We start from the raw sequence: 24,715 nt of genomic DNA, 5'->3' as shown, positions 1-24,715 counted from the left end.
ATAGAAGATGTGCAAGTCTTGCAAGAAATAATTTTAGAAAATCCCTTTTCTATTTTAAGAATAATAATATTACAGGGGCATTCTCACTTGAGGGTGAATAGAGTGGAACACAGAGAAGGAGAAGGAATATATTCTAAATTGTGAAACACAAATACATAACAATAGATTTTGGATACACGTGATTACAGAAGTATATGTTAATATCAAAGTCTCAGGCTTTCTGATATACTTGATTTTTTTTTTCTTTACTAAGTCACTGCTGCTAAGTCACTTCAGTCATGTCCCAGCTCTGTGTGACACCATAGATGGCAGCCCACCAGGCTCCCTCATCCCTGGGATTCTCCAGGCAAGAACACTGGAGTGGGTTGCCATTTCCTTCTCCAATGCATGAAAGGGAAAAGTGAAAGTGAAGTCGCTCAGTTGTGTCTGACTCTTAGCAACCCCATGGACTGCAGCCTACCAGGCTCCTCCACCCATGGGATTTTCCAGGCAAGAGTACTGGAGTGGGTTGCCATTGCCTTCTCCTACTAAGTCAGCGGCAGACACTAATTAGAAAATCCAAACTAATTCAATGGATATCTTTTTGACTTCCCATTGTCTTCATCATTTGATATATTATTTCTGGGCACATTTTCAAGTACTAAATTAAAATATGATAGCTGGCATGAAATTTACCCTGTGGTTAATTTCTTCAAGCTGGTCTTTGAAACCTGTGCTATCTTTGATGAATATAAAATCTAAACGTGTCTTTAAAACTATTTGAAAAGTTAAAAAGAAAAAACTTTTGTGACTTAAAATAAGTGAAAACACAGTGCTGAGAGAAGCAACTGTTTTCAAACACATATAGTATGGTAGATAAGTAATTCTAAAATGGAAATGCAATAGTATATTACAAATGCCTGTATCCCATTGAGTATCATTCATCCCAATAATCCTTATTGAATACCATATCTGTGCCAGACAATTTGTTAGGCACTGGAGATTAAAAGATGAGCAAGTTAGACATAGTTTTTGTGCTTTTGGCTCTTGTAGCCTAATTATCCTAATGGAGGAAACGAAAGTAAAAAGTAAATAAAACCCAGATGATTGTAGGTTTCTATGGTCAGACCTATATATAGTTCATCTAGATTAGCTAACATGGACCATGATCCTAGAAGGTGTATGAAAGATAGAGAAACCAAGATTAAACAAAGTATTTATTATGGTTTAAAATCAATCTCCTGCATGTATGCATACTCAGTCACATCTAACAGAATCTGGGACCCCATGGACTTTAGCCAGCCAGGCTGCTGTCTCCGGGATTTTCCAGGCAAGAATACTAGCATGGGTTGCCATTTCCTCCTCCAGGGGATTTTCCTGGCTGAGGGATGAAGCCCACATCTCATTTATCTTCTGTATTGATAGGCAGATTCTTTGCCCACCTGTTTGTGTGTGAAGTCACTTTAAGTCGTGTCTGACTCTTTGTGACCCTATGGACCACAGCCTGCCAGGCTCCCCTGTCCATGGGATGCTCCACGCAAGAATACTGGAGTAATACTGCCATTTAACCTACTGGAGTAGGTTGCCATTTCCTTCTACAGGGGATCTTTGCAACTCAGAGATCAAACCTACCTCTCTTACATCTCCTGCATTGGCAGCCAGGTTCTTTACCACTAGCACCACCTGGGAAGCCTCTGGAAAGCCCACACAAGTGATCAAATCCAGTTTAACTATCTGAGAGACAGTACAGTAGTTGCAGAGAGCAATTTGCACTTATCTGCCTAGATTAACATTCAAGTTCTATTATTTCTCAGCCAAGTTACTTAATCTTCAGCACTTCAAATTCCTTATATATAAAATGAAGCAGATAATGAAAGTAAAAATAAAACTAAATATAAGGATATATATTAAAAAGCAGAGACATTACTTTGCCAACAAAGGTCCATCTAGTCAAAGTAATAGTCAGGTATGGATGTGAGAGTTGGACTTCCAACTGAGCACTGAAGAATTGACACTTTTGAACTATGGTGTTGGAGAAGACTCTTGCGAGTCCCTTGGACTGCAAGATCAAATTAGTCCATCCTAAAGGAAATCAGTCCTGAATATTCATTGCAAGGACTGATGCTGAAACTGAAAATCCAATACTTTGGCCACCTGATGTGAAGAACTGACTCATTGGAAAAGACCCCGATGTTGGGAAAGATTAAAGGGGGGAAAAGAAAAAGACAACAGAGGATGAGATGGTTGGATGGCATTACCGACTCAATGGACATGTGTTTGAGTAAACTCTGGGAGTTGGTGATAGACAGGGAGGCCTGGTGTGCTGCAGTCCATGGAGTTGCAAAGAATCAGGCACTACTGAGTGACTGAACTGAATTGAACTTTATGGTTGCTGACTGAATGAAGATATGCACAATTCATTTAACAGTGTTTGACGTATACTGAACACTAAAAATAATATTATTTTCTTTTTACTGTGTAACAGAGGAAAATTACTGGACTTTAAGATAATTTTGTAATACTACTACTAGTTCTTATTTCTGTTATCTGTTGCTGTGTAAATCTTAAAAAAACAATTTATTATTATCTCTTTCTGGACAATATATTGAATATGCTCAACTGGATGGTTATAATGCATTGTTGCTTATGCTTATATAGTCAAGTGTCAGGTGGGGCGCAGTAATCTGAAGGCTTGAATGGGCTAGGTTTGTGCAATGACCACACACAGAGTTAATAGTTGGTGCTGTCATCTGAGGAACACCTTTGGTGTTTCTAAACAGAGTGACTATATATTCTGCATGAGGCATGGAAAGGGAAAATGAACTTCAGAATGGACTCTCTTGAGAGTGAATACTCCTCTAAGAGACCCGATGGAAGCTTCAAGGCTTCTTATGACCATACCTCAGTAGTCCTAAAACTCCACTTTCACTCTATTTCATTGGTCAGACAACTTACAAAGGCCAGTTGACATAAAAAAAGAGGTGAATTTAACTTTACTTGTCAGTGGGAAAAGCAGCAAATAGTGTAAGGCCATCTTCAAACTGCTTCATTTGTGATGAACCAGCAATGTAATAATCTTTAACAACACGAGTCATCATTAGCAGTACTTACATTTATCATCATTTCACACCATAGTAACTCTTGTAATATAGATATTATTTTCAGTTTTTCCAAATAAGGAAGGATAATAATAGAAGCCAAGTGGCTTAATAAAGCTCATATTGCCTAGGAAACAGAGAGACAAAGTTTTATCATGGAACTTCTGATACCTGAACATATAAAATGCGATATGTTTACATAAAATAGAAAAGTAAAATTCAACTCACTTCAGTATTTAAATTAAAAAATATATTTCAAATCTTAAGTGAATCATCAAATATTAGAGTGAGAGGAAAATAAGGATTATAATTTTAAATTATCTTAATAATTTGTAATAAGTACTTGCTACATTGTTCTACTTTAATAATATTTTTTGAAAATGGTTCAAATTTATAAGTTTATTCAACATTATATCCTTAGATAAGATGTAGCAAATACTCTGTGTCTTGCTTTAAAACTAACATGTAATGCAAATATTGAACTTTACTATGGGTGAAATTATTCACCACTAACCTGCTTGTATAATTTGTTTGCTGATGTCTAATGTTGAACTTTCTTTCTTCAGATTCCAACTTTATAGTCAATAGTGCAAAGCAAGTTTCTAGCATAATTATATATGAAAGGGTGAATATCATAATTTCAAGTTAATATCTCAGTGGGATATTTGGCAGAAAATTATCAAAACTTTAACTAAAGGCAATATTTAATTACAAATATAGCCACCCAAAACTCACCCAAAAGCAGAATTTTAGGGCCACTGAACAAAAACTCTTGGGATAATTATTTTTCTCTTAAAATCACAGCCTATGTTCTTGTATACTAATTAAATCATGCCTGTTTTATTTTAAAAGCACAAGCATACTACTTGCCCTAAGGATACATTTTATTATCATGTGCAATAAGAAATGTTATTCTGCTTCATGAGATAAAAGCAATTTAATTTGAATCTCTCTGGAAACTAAAGCATCAGCACAGCTAGTCATCTGTAACATCCCTGACTATTATCTTTTAGTAAACTATTTCACAGTGTCATTAATAAATGTGATATTTTTGTATACGGAGCTTATTACAAGGTGATACTGTTGCATCTTGCCCCTTATAGTTAGAAAAAATCCACTTGCAGGGATGATAAGTCGCTTCTGTTTAAAATATTTTTGCTTAGATCATTCTCAATTTTTTAAAAAGCAGCCAAATTAAAAAGCAGAAGGTATTCTACAGAGAGCCAGGCAAGGACTATTCAGCATCCTTATTTTATTGAAAAAAAAAAAAACCTTCTGAGATTAAAAAAAAAAAATTCCATTATAATCTCCTGAGCTTTCTAGATCAGTTTCACAGTCCATGTAGGCTTTAACCAATCATAGCATGCTGCCTAATGGTGTTAATGGGAATTCATTTTTTCTTCTAATTAAACACAGATGTAGATCTAAAATTTAAGAAAAAGAGAAAAGCTGTATTCCCTTGCCAAGCACATAATTTCTCTTTTTTGTACACTACAGGGTCGTTGACAGTACCCAGGAGCCTAACACAGATGCACATTAATTACTCGTTCTCTAATTACTAGGGTACCAATATAACTGCTCAACCATTCATTATACATTCTTCTCAACTCTGCAGAACCCCAGAGACATATGCATGAAGCACACCACTTGGCAACATTAATTGAACCCTATTAACTCATAAAATTTATGAAAAGTGCAGCTATTAATAAGAAAGTGCTCTTTCATTCAGTCCACGGAACCCACAATATACAAACGATCATTTTCCTCGTGCAATATATTGGATATCGGACAAAGCAGCTGCTCACAGATTGTTAATTATCAGGAATACATCAACAGGATTAGACTAGAATCCTGGTGGTTAAATTAGCCAGGCTAATTTGCCATTCTGGAAGTTATTCACAGTGGTAGTTAGCTGTATAAGCAAATCTAAATAGGATGCTTAGCCAGGAAGTTAGATTTAAAAAAATAAAACAAGAAGTAAACAGAAACTAGCTCCATCATAAACTTAGCCATAATAAATTAAGAAATCATTGTACTATTAATTTACTTATTTACAACATAATTCAAACAAATACTTTTACTGGAAATTAATCTTTAATAGGATATTTTATATTGGAAACAATGTCTAATTCATGTCAGATATATATTTTTCTTATTGGTATATTTATAATCCAAACCCCATAATCTAGATTCACAGGAAGTTCCAGTTTATCTCCTGGTTATCTATACATGAATTTCATCTTTAAACCAATTGACATGGCTTTCTGACCACTTGTCATTCTGTTTCCTACACAGATACTTCTATGGACCTCAAATGTGCTCCATCTCTCTTCTTTTGGAAAAACAAAGACAATCATGCCTCTAGTAGTCATACAAACTTTCTGATCTCTCACTTCTGACTTGATGACTTCTATACACACTGATTGAAAAATAATATTAGGTGCTATTCATTTGATTAGTCATTGTAGATACAAAGATATGCCAGTTGAAATCTAAAACAAATAAAATAGAAGATCTAACAGTTTAGTGGAGATAAGAGTAATAAACAATTAAATACATGGGCTATTTAATGCAACAAAAGTGCTGGAAAAATGGTAGCAGAAATGGAGATTGACAGCTTTGTACTCTCGATACATAATATGTCCAATCCATATGTTATCTAGCATGTGTTGGTTGTTTGCCCATTTACATTTGCATAAATTTTTTTTCTCTGCAATTGAATTTCCTTTATATTTTTAAATCATATATTCATATGAGAGGCCTTTATTTACATATTTATTGACATTAAGAAGATCCTGAAATGTAAGAATATCTGAATTCTTTACCTGTACTAGGATAGTACTTGGAATTTTAAAAACAGATTTCAATAGTAAAATGATATTGTTCACAAATTTCAGTTTCTATTTTATTCATAGTATCTTGAAAATTGCTCAATAAAATAAACTACTGTACATTATATAATAAGGAATGGAATAGCTTATCATCACTTTTGGTTTTTTGCTATTACCTTCCCAGAAGGTAGGGTACATATTATACCATCCATTTAATATTGTAAGGCCTTGTTTCATTTATTTATGTGTCTTATAAGTGATCAAATGATCTTTAAATATAGCTAAATCAACCAGATTATAATATTGTATATATTTATATTCCAAATGGTCCTAAAAACTCAGTCATACTCTTTATATGAGTTAAGGTGGCCTATAATGTGGCTTCAATGTCTATTTTTTCTTTCAGTTTTTGAGGGTTATTAAATAAAAAAATATATTTTATTAAGGAGAGGTGGCTGCATGGGCTCAGGAGGGCCTAGAGGAGCTATTTCACATTCAAGGTCAGGAGGGGCAGCGGTGAGGAGATACCCCTAGTCCAAAGTAAGTAGCAGCAGCTGCGCTTTGATGAAACAGCCGTGAAGAGATACCCCATGTCCAAGGTAAGAGAAACCCAAGTAAGATTGTAGGTGTTGCAAGAGGGCACCAGAGGGCAGACACACTGAAACCAAAATCACGGAAAACTAGTCAATCTTATCACACTAGGACCACAGCCTTGTCTAACTCAGTGAAACTAAGCCATGCCTGTGGGGCCACTCAAGATGGGCGGGTCATGGTGGAGAGGTCTGACAGAATGTGGTCCACTGGAGAAAGGAATGGCAAACCACTTCAGTATTCTTGCCTTGAGAATCCCATGAACAGTACGAAAAGGCAAAATGATAGGATACCGAAAGAGGAACTCCCCAGGTCAGTAGGTGCCCAATATGCTACTGGAGACCAGTGGAGAAATAACTCCAGAAAGAATGAAGGGATGGAGCCAAAGCAAAAAAAAAAAAAAAAAAAAAAACACACACAAAAAACAAACAAACAAAAAACAAACCAGCTGTGGATGTGACTGGTGATAAAAAGCAAGGTCCAATGCTGTAAAGAGCAATATTGCATAGGAACCTGGTATGTCAGGTCTATGAATCAAGGCAAATTGGAAGTGGTCAAACAAGAGATGGCAAGAGTAAACATCAACACCCTAGGAATCAGCGAACTAAAATGGACTGGAATGGGTGAATTTAACTCAGATAACCATTATATCTACTACTGCGGGTGGGAATCCCTTAGAAGAAATGGGAGTAGCCATCATGATCAACAAAAGAGTCCGAAATGCAGTACTTGGATGCAATCTCAAACGTGACAGAATGATCTCAGTTCATTTCCCAGGCAAACCATTCAATATCACAGTAATCCAAGTCTATGCCCCAACCAGTAATGCTGAAGAAGCTGAAGTTGAACAGTTTTATGAAGACCTACAAGACCTTCTAGAGCTAACACCAAAAAAAAAAAAAAAAAAAGATGTCCTTTTCATTATAGGGGACTGGAATGCAAAAGTAGGAAGTCAAGAAACACCTGGAGTAACAAGCACATTTGGCCTTGGAATACAGAATGAAGCAGGGAAATGGCTAATAGAGTTTTGCCAAGAAAATGCACTGGTCATGGCAAACACCCTCTTCCAACAACACAAGAAAAGACTCTACACATGGACATCATCAGATGGGCAACACTGAAATCAGATTGATTATATTTGCAGCCAAAGATGGAGAAGCTCTATACAGTCAACAAAAACGAGACCAGGAGCTGACTGTGGCTCAGATCATGAATTCCTTATTTACTAATTCAGGCTTAAATTGAAGAAAATAGGGGAAACCACTAGACCATTCAGGTATGACCTAAATCAAATCCTGTATGATTCTACAGTGGAAGTGAGAAATAGATTTAAGGACCTAGATCTGATAGATAGAGTGCCTGATGAACTATGGATGGAGGTCGTGACATTGTACAGGAGACAGGGATCAAGACCATCCCCATGGAAAAGAAATGCAAGAAGGCAAAATGACTGTCAGAGGAGGCCTTACAAATAGCTGTGAAAAGAAGAGAAGCAAAAAGCAAAGGAAAAAGGAAAGATATAAGCATCTGAATGCAGAGTTCCAAAGAATAGCAAGGAGAGATAAGAAAGCCTTCCTCAGTGATCAATGCAAAGAAATAAAGGAAAACAACAGAATGGGAAAAACTAGAGGTCTCTTCAAGAAAATTAGAGATACCAAGGGAACATTTCATGCAAAAATGGGCTCGATAAAGGACACAAATGATATGGACCTAACAGAAGCAGAATATATAAGAAGAGGTGGCAGGAATACACAGAAGAACTGTACTAAAAAGATCTTCACGACCAAGATAATCACAATGGTGTGATCACCTAGAACTAGACATCCTCGAATGTGAAGTCAAGTGGGCCCTAGAAAGCATCGCTATGAACAAAGTTAGCGGAGCTGATGGAATTCCCATTGAGCTATTTCAAATTCTGAAAAATGATGCTGTGAAAGTGCTACACTCAATGTGCCACTAATTTGGAAAACTCAGCAGTGGCCACAGGACTGGAGAAGGTCAGTTTTCATTCCAATCCCAAAGAAAGCCAGTACCAAAGAATGCTCAAACTACTGCACAGTTGCACTCATCTCACGTGCTAGTAAAGTAATGCTCAAAATTCTCCAAGCCAGGCTTCAGCAATACTTGAACGGTGAACTTCCAGATGTTCAAGCTGGTTTTAGAAAAGGCAGAGGAAACAGAGATCAAATTACCAACATCCACTGGATCATAGAAAAAGTAAGAGAGTTCCAGAAAAAAATCATTTCTGGTTCCTTGACTATGTCAAAGCCTTTGATTGTGGATCACAATAAACTGTGGACAATTCTGAAAGAGATGGGAATACCAGACCACCTAACCTGCCTCTTGAGAAACCTATATGCAGGTCAGGAAGCAACAGTTAGAACTGGACATGGAACAACAGACTGGTTACAAATAGGAAAAGGAGTACATCAAGGCTGTATATCGTCACCCTGCTTATTTAACTTATATGTAGAGTACATCATGAGAAACGCTGCGCTGGAAGAAGCACAAGCTGGAATCAAGATTACTGGGAGAAATATCAATAACCTTAGATATGCAGATGACACCACCCTTATGGCAGAAAGTGAAGAGGAACTAAAAAGCCTCTTGATGAAAGTGAAAGTGGGGAGTGAAAAAGTTGGCTTAAAGCTCAACATTCAGAAAATGAAGATCATGGCATCCAGTTCCATCACTTCATGGAAATTGATGGGGAAACAGTGGAAACAGTGTCAGACTTTATTTTTTTGGGCTCCAAAATCACTGCAGATGGTGATTGCAGCCATGAAATTAAAAGCTGCTTACTCCTTGGAAGAAAAGTTATGACTAACCTAGACAGCATATTGAAAAGCAGAAACATTAAATTGCCAACAAATGTCCATCTAGTCAAGGCTATGGTTTTTTCATTGGTCATGTATGGTTGTAAGAGTTGGACTGTGAAGAAAGCTGAGCGTCGAAGTATTGACGCTTTTGAACTATGGTGTTGGAGAAGACTCTTGAGAGTCCCTTGGACTGCAAGGAGATCCAACCAGTCCATTCTGAAGGAGGTCAGCCCTGGGATTTCTTTGGAAGGACTGATGCTAAAGTTGAAGCTCCAGTACTTTGGTCACCTCATGTGAAGAGTTGACTCATTGGAAAAGACTCTGATGCTGGGAGAGATTGGGGGCAGGAGGAGAAGGGGATGACATAGAATGGGATGGCTGAATGGGATCACAGACTCAATGGATGTGAGTCTGAGTGAACTCCGGGAGTTGGTGATGGACAGGGAGGCCTGGCGTGCTGCAGTTCATGGGGTCGCAAAGAGTTGGACACGACTGAGAGACTGAACTGAACTCAACTGAACTGAACTTAAATATAAAAATAATACATATAATCAAATAAATATTTGAGCTTAACTATATATTGGGAAAGAAACCACAATGATGAAACTACTTACATTATATGAAACTTCCTCCAGAAATATATCTTATTTGAAATAAGATCTTAAAATCGGAGAGGGCAAGGAGGTGACATGAGTTAGAAAATATACATGACATGTGCTTATATTCTTCTTGGCTTCTAATACATTGGAATCTATGGAGACCATAGAAATTTGCATACCATATTCCATGAAGTCGATGTGTGTCTGGAATACATTGACCTTGTATTTAACTATAACCCCCTGGATATTTGGTAATAGTCTATCTTATCAAAAATAAATACCGGTAGTTGTAAATATCTTTTTTTCTTCTACCAGGAGAATATGTGCTAAGAATTTAACTAGAAAATACATTTATCTTTAAAAATTTCCATAAAGAAACCATCATGAATCTACATATTACATTACATAGGGCTAAATATTTCTTTTTTCATAACAGACTATTAAGACAGAGGATCCAGAGAATCTTTAATTACCCAGAAATTAGCCCCTGGAGTGGCACATCAGCAAGAATTTTCACCTGACCTGGGACCAAACTCCCAGAGATGTTGGACAAAAATTGGTCAATGAATCGTTTCCCAAATATTAGTCAAAGTTTGGACCAAGAAGAGGATCTGAGAAATATAAGATTTTATGCCATATCAATAAACAAAATATATCACAGTCATCAGCAATCAAACCCTTCCAACATGAGCTGCTGAACCCTGACAAATCCTAGGATATAAAAACATAGTATACTGGCCCCAGATAGCTGAGGTGCATATCAAAGAATGATTTCAGTAAGCTCAAACTCTTGCATTTTTCCATACACAGTAAAGTGTTAAATTTCTTAACTTGGGATATATATGATTTTCTTTAATTAGCATAGTCTTTTGGTATTCCAACTACCTGATCTTCGTTGCAAAACTCCTATATATCCTAGCTCCCCCACCCCCTTCCTCAAAGCTGTTCTCTCAGGGTTAGTTGAGATGCTGTTTCTCAGGCTCAAAGTCCTAAAAATTCTCATTGAATAGCATAACTCTCAAAAAAGGGATAATTTTTAAGGAAGTTTTTTACATGTCATTTAATTCTTTCACCTTCATGATGTATAGATGTATTTTTAGAAATTAGATTAATAAAAAGACAGGATGTATTTGCTTGAAACATACATTTTAACACTAGTTAAGATATCAATATGTATAGTAAAAATAAACTTCTGTTTTTAAAGCCTGGTAAGAACAGAAATCAAAAATTTGTATATTGTATAAATGTAATTTTTTAAAATAGGAAAATTTAACATGTCAATCTCCCCTGTACAAATATTTGGTACTACCTACCTACATACAGTATACATGCATTTACAACAGAAATATTAAAAAAATTTCCATGACTTTACATACGTGTGTAGAGAGGATGATTTTCTCAGCATCCCAACATGACATTTCTTTGATATCATAGAATACTGTAGTTTCAAACATTCTTAGACTCAACCTATTTCTAATTTATTTCCTATTATACTAAAATAATACCTTCTACAGCAGGTCTTTCAACTACTTTTCATTTGGGCTGTGTGGGTATGTGTGCTAATTCATTCAGTTGCATCTAACTCTTTGTAGCCCCATGGACTACATTTTATGCCTCATGTAGCCACCAGGCTCCTCTGTCCAAGGAATTTTCCAGGCAAGAATACATTTCTTGGCAGGTTGTCATTTCCTACTGCAGGGGATCTTCCTGACACAGGGATCAAACCCGTGTCTCCTGTGTCTCATGGATTCTTTACCACTGTGTCATTTGGGAAGCTTTTTTTCCTTTGTGTTAAGAACAAACATATCATATTTTATAATTGTAAAATAATTAGTTCTTATAAAATACTATTTCTTTCTAATAAAGATAAGAGTTTGGAAGTCTCTCCAAACTAAATTTATTTCACCAGCAAAACTTCTAATTACTCAGGGTATAAACCTATGCTACATAGAAAGACATGAGAATGTCTTTGCCATTTTAGCAAGTTTAATCATGTGTTTTTGAAACAAACAAACAAACAAATTGAAGCATATTATGTTTTCTCCACTGTGCTTGATACTCCAAGTATAGTTTTACAGTAGTGAAAGAAGCTCAAGCGCACAAAGATATGTAAAAGACAATTGGAATTTTAGCTAGTATATGCTTCTGTGCTGTTCTTAGTCACTCAATCCTATCAGACTCTTTGCAACCCCATGGACAGCAGCCCACCAGGCTCCTCTGTCCACGGGGATTTTCCAGGCAAGAATACTGGAGTGGGTTGTCATGCCCTTCTCCAGGGGATCTTCCCAACCCAGGGATTGAACCCAGGTCTTCCTTACTGCAGGCAGATTCTTTACAGTCTGAGCCACCAGGGAAGATAAAAATAGGGCATAGAGAAGGCACAGAACCAGCATCCCTAACCTGTTCTCTGCCTGTCTGGTTAATTTTTGCATGTCAGAAACACACAGCTTAAAGTTGAGAATAGGTGGAATATAAAGCAGAATTAGGATTTAATAGGGAAATTCTGTAAAACAATTTCTTTTTCCATCTAAACAGGGTTGGACAAGTGGATATGTGTCAGATTAAGCAGAAAGTTAGTTGTAGGCAAAAATAAGGAGTTTAGTCTATCTCTAAAACCTACCTGGAAACCAATGAAGTGTTTCAATGTCGGTAATACAAAATCTGATTAAAACCAAAGTCATACCCTCTGCATAGTATTTATTTCACACCCTCTACTCTTGGACTATCACCCAGAATCATCCTACATTACTTATTTTAGGATCCCTTGTTCAGAAATCTTTTGACTCATTGAGAGATCTCATTAATATACTCAGACATATAGAGAACACATTTTATGTTCTCTATTATTTCTGACACATTTTTAAGTATTTCTTTACCAGGCTTCAATTACTTTGTCAATAAGTGAAAACACTTATCATCTTACAAACTTGATTCTCTTTATCTTTCACAGTGAGGTATTCTGGACAATTCTAAATCTGATAACTCCAAGGTTCTGCCTTCTCCTCACCTGCTTGCAACAGTCACTCAATAGAATTAGCTTTCCTGTGCAACTTTGTTTTACTGTTTTTTCTTCTCAGTCTTTCGACACTCTTGAGTCTTACTTGAAAATATTAAATCATGTTTTTTCTGAGCAAATAAATTCATCAGATGAAAATCACTTCTTCCATTTATCCTTTTTACCATCAAATACTTGTATTTGCAACCATATTCATATACAGGTTATTGATTTTAGTAAAATAAATCTTCTCCACATCTAACTGAGGCCACTCCACTTAAAAATATATATATATATATATATATCAAACCACATTCACTTTCTTTAGGTGGTGGTTTAGTCGCTAAGTCATATCCAACTCTTGTGACCCCATGGACTGTGCCCTGCCAGGTTCCTTTGTCCATGGGATTTTCCAGGCAAGAATACTGCAGTGGGTTGCTATTTCCTTCTCCGCACTATCCTTTAAACCCACAAAATTCTCCTGCCGACTGGTATTAGGGTTTGTTTCATTTGTATTGCTATCACTACCACCATCAAGTGAACACGCTTCAGGAACTACCATTTTAAAACACACCAATAGACAAAAGAAAACCTAATTCTTTGATCTTACGTGTTTTTCTGTCCATTCTCCCAAATTTTTATGACCTCTTCCACAGTAAAACTCCTAACAGGAGGTACATAAATGTATGGCCCTTAAGTTCCCACCATTTGTCATTTCTTTATTCCAATCAATCACTTGTGCCTCTCCCCAATCTGCTGTAAACTTTCTTGTCAAAGTCATAAATAACTTCTCTCTTACTAAACTTGTTAATCATCATTTCAATCAGTTCAGTCAATCAGTCATGTCCAACTTTTTGCAACCCCATGGACTGCAGGATGCCAGGCTTCCCTTGTCCATCACCAACACTCACAGTTTGCTCAATCTCATGTCCAACGAGTCAATAATGCCATCCAACCATGTCATCTTCTGTCGTCGTCTCCTGCTGCCTTCAAACTTTCCAAGCATCAAGGTCTTTTCCAGTGAGTCAGCTCTTTGCATCATGTGGCCAAAGTATTGGAACTTCAGCTTCAGCATCAGTCTTTCCCATGAATATTCAGGATTGGTTTCCTTTTGGATTGACTGGTTTGATCTGCTTGCAGTCCAAGGGACTCTCAAGAGTCTTCTCCAACAAGACAGTTGAAAAGCATCAATTTTTAGGCAATCAGCTTTCGTTATAGTCCAACTCTCACATCCATGCATGACCACTTTAGATGGACATTTGTCAGCAGAAAAGTAATGTCTACCCTTTTTATATGTTGTCTAGATTGGTCATAGCTTTTCTTCCAATGAACAAGTGTCTTTTAACTTCATGGTTGCAGTCACCATCTGCAGTGATTTTGGAACTCAAGAATATAGAGTCTCTCACTGTTTCTAATGTTTCCATGATCTATTTGCAGCGAAGTGATGGGACCAGATGCCATGATCTTAGTCTTCTGAACGTTGAGTTTTAAAGCAGCTTTTTCACTATCCTCTTTCACTTTAATCAAGAGGCTCTCTAGTTCTTCACTTTCTGCCATATGGGTGGTGTCATTTGCATATCTGAGGTATTGATATTTCTCCCGGTAATCTTGATTCCAGCTTGTGCTTCATCCAGCCCAGCATTTCACATGATGTACTCTGCATATAAGTTAAATAAGCAGGGTGACAGTATACAGCCTTGATGTATTATTTTCCCCATTTGGAACCAGCCTATTGTTCCATGTCCAGTTCTAACTGTTGCTTCCTGACCTGCATACAGGTTTCTCAAGAGACAGGTCAGGTGGTCTGGTATTTCCATCTCTTTCAGAGTTTTCCACAGTTTGTTGTGATCCACCCAGTCAAAGCTTGTGGCATAGTCAATAAAGCAGAAGTAGATTTTTTTCTGGAACTCTCTTGCTTTTTTGATGATCCAGCGAATGTTGGCAATTTGATCTCTGGTTCCTCTGCCTTTTCTAACAGTATAGAGCTTCTCTATCTTTGACTGCAAAGAATATAGTCAATCTGATTTCAGTATTGACTATCTGGTGATGTCTATGTGTAGAGTTGTCTGTTGTGTTTTGGAAGTGGGTGTTTCTTAGACAAGTGTGTTCTCTTGGCAAAACTGTTAGCCTTTGCCCTGCTTCATTTTGTATACCAAGGCCAAACTTGCCTATTACTCCAGGTATCTCTTGACTTCTTATTTTTTTGCACTCCAGTCCTCTATGACAAAAAGGATATATTTTTTTAAATTCATTCTAAAATGTCTTGTGGGTCTTCATAGAACCATTCAACTTCAGTGTCTTTGGCATCGGTTAGTGGTTGCAGCACAGACTTGGATTACTGTGATGTTGAATGGTTTGCCTTAGAAACAAACTGAGGTCATTCTGTTGTTTTAGAGGTTGCATTCAAGTACTGTATTTTGCACTCTCTTGTTGACTATGAGGGCTACTCCATTTCTTCTAAGGGATTCTTGCCCACATAGTAGATATAATGGTCGTCTGAATTAAATTCACCCATTCTTGTCCACTTTATTTCACTCATTTTTAAGATGTCGAAGTTCATTCTTGGCATCACCTGCTTGACCATGTCCAACTTACCTTGATTAATGGACCTAACATTCCAGGTTTCTATGCAATATTGTTCATTACAGCATTTGACTTTGCTTTCAACATGAGATAGATTCACAACTGAGCATCGCTTTGAGGCAGCAATTGTTAGGTAGTCAGTGCAGGGTCAGAAAGTAGGTTATTTTTCTAATTTCAATTTTAATTCTCTCACATAAAACCTTTTGTTCTGTTAGCCCAAACCTGTATTTGCTACTTCAGTTTCTGGGCAATCATATTAATGTCTAGAGATTCATAGAACACCCAGACCCCGTGAAAGTTCAGTCGCTCAGTTGTGTCCGACTCTTTGCGACCCCATGAATCACAGCACGCCAGGCCTCCCTGTTCATCAACATCTCCTAGAGTTCACTCAGACTCACGTCCATCGAGTCTGTGATGCCATCCAGCCATCTCATCCTCGGTCATCTTCTTCTCCTCCTGCCCCCAGTCCCTCCCAGCATCAGAGTCTTTTCCAATGAGTCAACTCTTCGCATGAGGTGGCCAAAGTACTGGAGTTTCAGCTTTAGCAACATTCCTTCCAAAGAAATCCTAGGGTTGATCTCCTTCAGAATGGACTGGTTAGATCTCCTTGCAGTACAAGGGACTCTCAAGAGTCTTCTCCTACACCACAGTTCAAAAGCATCAATTCTTCGGTGCTCAGCCTTCTTCACAGTCCAACTCTCACATCCATACATGACCACAGGAAAAACCATAGACTTGACTAGATGGACTTAGTCGGCAAAGTAACTTTTGAATATGCTGTCTAGGTTGCTCATAACTTTTCTTCCAAGGAGTAAACATCTTTTAATTTTATGGCTTCAGTCACCATCTGCAGTGATTCTGGAGCCCAAAAAAATAAATAAAATTCCAGGGGACTGGAATGCAAAAGTAGGAAGTCAAGAAACACCTGGAGTAACAGGCAAATTTGGCCTTGGAATGCGGAATGAAGCAGGGCAAAGACTAATAGAGTTTTGCCAAGAAAATGCACTGGTCATAGCAAACACCCTCTTCCAACAGCACAAGAGAAGACTCTACACATGGGCATCACCAGATAGTCAACACTGAAATCAGATTGATTATATTCTTTGCAGCCAAAGATGGAGAAGCTCTATACAGTCAACAAAAACAAGATCAGGAGCTGACTGTGGCTCAGATCATGAACTCCTTATTACCAAATTCAGACTTAAATTGAAGAAAGTAGGGAAAACCACTAGACCATTCAGGTATGACCCCGTGAAAAGACAATCATATTAACTGCTTTCCAATTTATCAAGAAAAAAAAAAAAAACCTCCAAAAAGACCATTAGGACTTAAACATACATTTAGTTCCTAAATAATGGTCTGGAGTCTTGAGAAAAGGTCGTGGGATGGTGTCACAACTTTTGAAGAAATTGAGAACCTTGGAGATTTAAAAAAGCCATAAAAATGGCAAACTGGACAGTGTGACATTCAAACTGGTGGGTAAAAATGACATATTTTAAAGTCATGAGCCAACAAAAAATATTCAGATCAATGCTAGTGAAGATATAAAACTGCCGTCATTCATGTCTTTTGGGGCTCTTCCCCCACTCTAAGTGTCTATGCTGTGAGCTTCATATCTCTGTTCTGAAAAATAAACTTTACCCGTGTGAGTGCGAGTTTGAGATATTCATTCTTCGGCTCCATGAACAGAACTCAGGTTTCACGTTTCATCTTCCACTTTGGCAAGCTGCTTCAGTCTTTCTGGGGCTATTTCTCCATTCTTCCCCAGTAGCATATTGGACATCTACCTACCTGTGGGGCTCATCTTTCAATGTCATATGATGTTTCCTTTACATACTCTTCATGGGGTTCTTGAGGCAAGAATACTGAAGTGGTTTGTCATTTCCTTCTCTGGTGGACTATGTTTTGTCAGAACTATCTGCCATGACCTGTTGTAGGGAAAGGGCAAATTAGCCAAGATGGTGTGCTCAGGCTCTCTCATCCCACGGCCTCTCGCTCTTGCCCCACATTTTGTAAAGAATGACTATGCAGCAGCTGATATCACTTATAGTACTGTGCATGCACATCACGAGGTACTCACTTGGTCATGGGTACTTTGTGTGATATTCCTGTATGAGCTTCACCATGAAAGCCCTTGCTGCTGCTGCATTGGGGCTACATTGGGGCGTCATCATTATTATGTTATGTGAGGTTATGTTATGGCTCTGTTATGGTTCCATTATTGTTATGTTGCTGCTACATAACCATAATGCTACAGCTTCTGCATCAGCCAGAGAAGAGGCAGTGTTATGGCCGCCGTGCCATCCAGGAGAGAATAATTGTGTCTGCAGTTCCTATGGCTCTTTGCATCTTCTTCCAGCCTCTTTGCTTGTGCCTTGCCTACCCTGGGTTCAGCAAACAGCAAGCAAGACAACTGGCTTCATGAATAAGATCAGCAATATATCCGCCCACCTTAGATGGCCCTGCATGGCATGGCTCATAGCTTCATTGAGTTACACAAGGCTATGATCCATATGGGAGAAGGCAATGGCACCTCACTCCAGTACTTTTGCTTGGAAAATCCCATGGATGGAGAAGCCTGGTAGGCTGCAGTCCATGGGGTCGCTAAGAGTCGGACACCACTGAGCGACTTCACTTTCACTTTTCACTTTCATGCATTGAAGAAGGAAATGGCAACCCACTCCAGTATTCTTGCCTGGAGAATCCCAGGGAAGGGGCAGCCTGGTGGGCTGCCGTCTATGGGGTCGCACGGAGTCGGACACGACTGAAGCGACTTAGCATGATCCATATGATCATTTTTGGTTAGCTTTCTGTGATTGTAGTTTTCATTCTGGAGGTTGCAGGCTTACAGTGCTTGCTTCTTTTGTCTGCCCTCTGAAGGAAAATAATAAGAGACTTGTGCAAGCTTCATATCTGAGTCTTGCTCTGGTGGGCAGGGGCATACTCAGTAAATCTATAATCCTATTGTCTGATGAGGGTTGAGGCTGTGCTTCCACTCTGTTAGTTCTTTGGCCTGAGGCAACCCAGTCTTGGAGCTAAAGGCTGTATGGTAAGAATTTTTTTTTCTGTTGGGAAAGATTTTTGTGATATCTCCCTCCCACAAAGACCGATATAATTCCAATATGAATTGAAATTTTCACAATTCTTATTGTCATTTAGATTTTAAATGGTTAAGTAAAGGACAACTGGGTATTCTTGATACAGTTTTAAAAAAAGCACAAGTTTCCTCTCCTTGACATAGATTCTGTCTTGCACTTTCCCAGGATTATATCTCTATTGTATTCTTTAGCCATATACCTCTTCAAAGCATTTTACTTCATACTATTTTTTCTTCATTTTTGAAAAGTATTTCTAATTTTATTAACATCTTGTGAAGAGAGTCATTTGCATGTAATTAGTTTCTTCAGAAAATGATTTCTCTTTCTGAAATTATGCACTAGCACATTATAGAACAATCAAATTATCAGCCTCTCTTCCAAGGATCAATTCTACACTCAGAAATTATGATGAGTGAGGTTCTCTGTCATTAAAACTGCATACAAATTCTTTAGAGCTGTCAAAGCAACATCGATGGTTGTTATTTAATGTGTTTATGACTATCAGGAGTTAATGGCATTTTGTAACATGATGGAATTCTAGAGGAAGTTAATCTTTCTGCGAGTGGAATATGTAGCTGAAGGCCTAAATATCCAAAAGAGCAACCCGTTACTATTTCTAGGCTTTTGCTCACCAACGATAGCCAGTTTACCAATTTTCTGATCTACACATTAATGCTACATGAGTTTTAACTGAAATCTGATAGATTTAAAGACAATGAATTTTTACTATTTAGTGCACTGAGTTATCAAATAAAAAGCTAATATTAGGGGAACAGGAGTTTGGTTTTTCCTCCATGCCTTATAAATTTTGATAGACAGTCCTTCTATTGATAAGCAAATTTCATTTTTCCACTTGAAGATAAATGTGCATTAATTATTTTCCAATGTATTAAAATTAATAAATGTTAGCATTTCAGGAATAAAATATGTTGCCAAAAAGCAAGCAAAAACCAAATGGCACACGTATAATGGCAGGAATCACATTAAATAAATGTGCAGAAATTGCAATACAGGACCTCACATTTTCCCCATCAAAAGTAGAATGACAGAGCAGATGTACCTTTTCTGTTCCTTTTATTTCAGTGTTTTTTAAACATTAATGTGCTACCTGAGGATTTTATTAAAATTCAGATTTGGGTTCAGTTAGACACGTGTTGGATTTGAGATTGGGCATTTTCAAAATGCTTCCTGGTGAGCAGATGCTACTGTTCTTTTGATCTAATGCCACTTTGAGTAGTAAGGCTAGGCTGCATAACAAATGTGTTTCTACCATGGAAGCATTTCCAATTGTTTGTAGCGGCTTCTTTCCCTAGGATACTTTTTGCATCTATCAGCTTTATTTTCTGTACCCTCTGTTTACTAGTGATACATGTAAACCTCAACTGGTTAGTATCATATCCTCATGCAGCTCTTAAACATATCACACATCTTGACTTCAATCAAGACCAACTGATAGGAATCTCTGATAGTGGAGTCTTCAAATCTGTACCTGTAAAAAGAATTCCAAAAGTGTTTACAATTTACACCAGTATTGGAGATCCAAAATATTAATAGATGTCTATCATAAGGGCAAGAATATTTATATGCTTAGGGAGAAACAAGTAACTCTGCTGACTCGTTGATCTCTATTTATGCCTGTTTATTTTAGTCTGTTAAATCCAATAACATATTTTATTTCAAACAGGAAAGAACTGATCTCTTGGCACAAGCAACAGTCTCTCAAGTTATACAGTGTTCCACTTACTCCATAACATAGCTGTTATATTTTGTTGACAATTGACTTCACATTTGTTTTTAGAAGCTTCTAAAACACATGACTTCTAAAGCATATGGGGCTTCCTAGGTGGCTCAGTGTGAATGAGTCAATTGGTACATTCCAATGCAGGGTCTGTGGGCTTAACCCCTGGGTCAGAAGATCCCCTGGAGAAAGAAATGGCAACCCAATCCAGTATTTCTATTGTTCAGTCTCTAAGTTCTTTCTGACTCTTTGTGACCCCATTGACTGCAGCACGCCAGGCTTCCCTGGCCTTCACTGTATCCCAGAGTTTGCTCAGATTCAAGTCCATTGAGTCAGAGATTCTATATTCCAGTATTCTTGCCGGGAAAATTCCATGTACAGAGGAGCTTGATGGGTTACAATCCACAGGGTTACAATAGAGTTGAACATAGCTTAGCGACTAAACAACAACAACAAAAACCATATACAAATCATTAACCATACTGCCTATTAACAACCACTCATTTACTCGTTGGCAAATGGAAAAAGAAAGTGATTTCTTCACTCAGCCCCAAAGTAGTCCTCTCCAGTGTACTATAGTGACAAATGTAGTTGTCATACACAATGTATCTGTAGCAGTGTTTTGATTTAGGTATTTACAGTATTACAAAGCAAGAAAGTGAATGACAAAAAAGCAAAAGCTTCAGAATGTATAGATTAGTTTCAAAGTATTGTATAATATTTCCCTGGGAAAAAAACTGTTAAAGATCATGAATCATGTAACCTGATTATCAAAGGAGAAAAAGACACAATAGAAGCCTCCAAGTAGAATCATCTTGATTTAAATTTTCTTTTCGCTAAACTTGTAATCCCTGACTGCATATAAACTTAAACCACATTTATGTTCAAATATTCTAACAGTGACATTGTTTCTTAAAGGAAGAAATGATATTTATTTTTTATTTTAATGTTTTGTAACATACAACTTTTGTATATAACTTGTTTTTATATGATGAAGGTGTTGTAATATACTGAAAAAACATATATCCAGTGTTATTATAGTCTTTCTATTAAAGGATGGAGTATTGAAATATTGTCTTATTAAACTTAACATTGAATCAGAGCAGAATGGTAAATGCCTTATAGCCTCTTGCACCAAGTTCTAATATGGCAAGTGTCACTTTTAAAGCAGGTGACTGTTACTCTCTGATCCCTGAAGTGACAATTGCAATTGATAATTTTATTTGGAATATATGTGTCTGTTTATTCATGGGAAGTGCTGTTGTTCACTATGATATGTTAAAATAAAAATAAAATTATAATTTCCAGTCTTATCTCAAATGAATATTTGAATTAAGGAGCTTCTAGTAAATTTTTCAAATTAATCTTCACTATCATAACATAATATCTATCAAGTGCATACTATGCACTAGGCATTATTCAAAAAAACATTTAATAGATTGTTTCACTTAGTTTTCACAATTCTAGCAAATGTACTTTTAAAATTACCATCTGGCAGATGAAGCAACTGACACACAGAGAAGTTAACTTACTTAACTGAGATCATAAGATTATAAAAATATAAAGATAAAATTATAAGAATAAAAACCTCAGAAGACATTCTAAGCTTCAAAATGCATGTATTCAGTATTGCTTTCCATGAGAATCATATTTGTGGCTGAAATGTCAAGGCACTTCATTAAAATCATGGTAATTTTTTCCCTTAGTTTCCTCATTTATAAGAGATCAATGGTGAAAAATTGAAAGCATTTCCCCTAAAGTCAGGAACAAGACAAGGGTGTCCACTTTCACCGCTACTATTCAACATAGTTCTGGAAGTTTTGGCCACAGCAATCAGAGCAGAAAAAGAAATAAAAGGAATCCAAATTGGAAAAGAAGAAGTAAAACTCTCACTGTTTGCAGATGACATGATCCTCTACATGGAAAACCCTAAAGACTCCACCAGAAAATTACTAGAGCTCATCAATGAATATAGTAAAGTTGCAGGATATAAAATCAACACACAGAAATCCCTTGCATTCCTATACACGAATAATGAGAAAGTAGAAAAAGAAATTAAGGAAACAATTCCATTCACCATTGCAACGAAAAGAATAAAATACTTAGGAATATATCTACCTAAAGAAACTAAAGACCTATATATAGAAAACTATAAAACACTGATGAAAGAAATCAAAGAGGACACTAATAGATGGAGAAATATACCATGTTCATGGATTGGAAGAATCAATATAGTGAAAATGAGTATACTACCCAAAGCAATTTACAAATTCAATGCAATCCCTATCAAGCTACCAGCCACATTTTTCACAGAACTAGAACAAATAATTTCAAGATTTGTATGGAAATACAAAAACCTCGAATAGCCAAAGCAATCTTGAGAAAGAAGAATGGAACTGGAGGAATCAACTTGCCTGACTTCAGGCTCTACTACAAAGCCACGGTCATCAAGACAGTATGGTACTGGCACAAAGACAGACATATAGATCAATGGAACAAAATAGAAAGCCCAGAGATAAATCCACACACATATGGACACCTTATCTTTGACAAAGGAGGCAAGAATATACAATGGAGTAAAGACAATCTCTTTAACAAGTGGTGCTGGGAAAACTGGTCAACCACTTGTAAAAGAATGAAACTAGATCACTTTCTAACACCGCACACAAAAATAAACTCAAAATGGATTAAAGATCTAAATGTAAGATCAGAAACTATAAAACTCCTAGAGGAGAACATAGGCAAAACACTCTCAGACATAAATCACAGCAGGATCCTCTATGATCCACCTCCCAGAATGCTGGAAATAAAAGCAAAAATAAACAAATGGGATCTAATTAAAATTAAAAGCTTCTGCACAACAAAGGAAAATATAAGCAAGGTGAAAAGACAGCCTTCTGAATGGGAGAAAATAATAGCAAATGAAGCAACTGACAAACAACTAATCTCAAAAATATACAAGCAACTTCTGCAGCTCAACTCCAGAAAAATAAACGACCCAATCAAAAAATGGGCCAAAGAACTAAATAGACATTTCTCCAAAGAAGACATACGGATGGCTAACAAACACATGAAAAGATGCTCAACATCACTCATTATTAGAGAAATGCAAATCAAAACCACAATGAGGTACCACTTCACACCAGTCAGAATGGCTGCGATCCAAAAATCTGCAAGCAATAAATGCTGGCGAGGGTGTGGAGAAAAGGGAACCCTCCTACACTGTTGGTGGGAATGCAAACTAGTACAGCCACTATGGAAAACAGTGTGGAGATTCCTTAAAAATTGCAAATAGAACTACCTTATGACCCAGCAATCCCACTTCTGGGCATACACACCGAGGAAACCAGAATTGAAAGAGACACATGTACCCCAATGTTCATCGCAGCGCTGTTTATAATAGCCAGGACATGGAAACAACCTAGATGTCCATCAGCAGATGAATGGATAAGCAAGCTGTGGTACATATACACAATGGAGTATTACTCAGCCGTTAAAAAGAATTCATTTGAATCAGTTCTGATGAGATGGATGAAACTGGAGCAGATTATACAGAGTGAAGTAAGCCAGAAAGAAAAACACCAATACAGTATACTAACACATATATATGGAATTTAGGAAGATGGCAATGACGACCCTGTATGCAAGACAGGGAAAGAGACACAGATGTGTATAACGGACTTTTGGACTCGGAGGGAGAGGGAGAGGGTGGGATGATTTGAGAGAATGACATTCTAACATGTATACTATCATGTGAATTGAATCGCCAGTCTATGTCTGACGCAGGATGCAGCATGCTTGGGGCTGGTTCATGGGGATGACCCAGAAAGATGTTATGGGGAGGGAGGTGGGAGGGGGGTTCATGTTTGGGAATGCATGTAAGAATTAAAGATTTTAAAATTTAAAAAAAAAAAAAAAAAAAAAATAAAATAAAAAAAAAAAAAAAAAAAAAAAAAAAGAGATCAATGCCTAAGCCATTCAGAATTGACTATTTTTTTTATCTTTTTAATCAGATTTCAGGAATGAGACATAGTTCCTTTAATGTATGTAATTACCAACAGGCTAGTAAATATAGAATTTAAGTAAATATTTTTATTTATGAATGACATGTAGAGGCAGTTGGAAAATACTTTTAAATTATTAAGGCTATTGATGATGAATTAAAAAGCATAGGCAGAATCCTTCAATACTATCCTCCTATATATGATGTTTATAGACACATATAATTAAAAGAATATGTGTCAACTTTTTCATTGCTTAGTGTTTCAAGGGAAGCAGTTTATTATATATTAATATTATTTTGTAGAACGAAATGGTTCTATGGTCAAAAACAGTGATGATATATTAGGTTCTTAAATTTATAAATGTATACTGACTAAAAATG

This window comes from Ovis aries, chromosome 6, assembly GCF_016772045.2.
Source record: "Ovis aries strain OAR_USU_Benz2616 breed Rambouillet chromosome 6, ARS-UI_Ramb_v3.0, whole genome shotgun sequence".
Taxonomy (NCBI): Eukaryota; Metazoa; Chordata; class Mammalia; order Artiodactyla; family Bovidae; genus Ovis; species Ovis aries.
The sequence above is the reverse complement of the archived record's forward strand: the minus strand, read 5'-3'. Positions refer to the sequence as shown.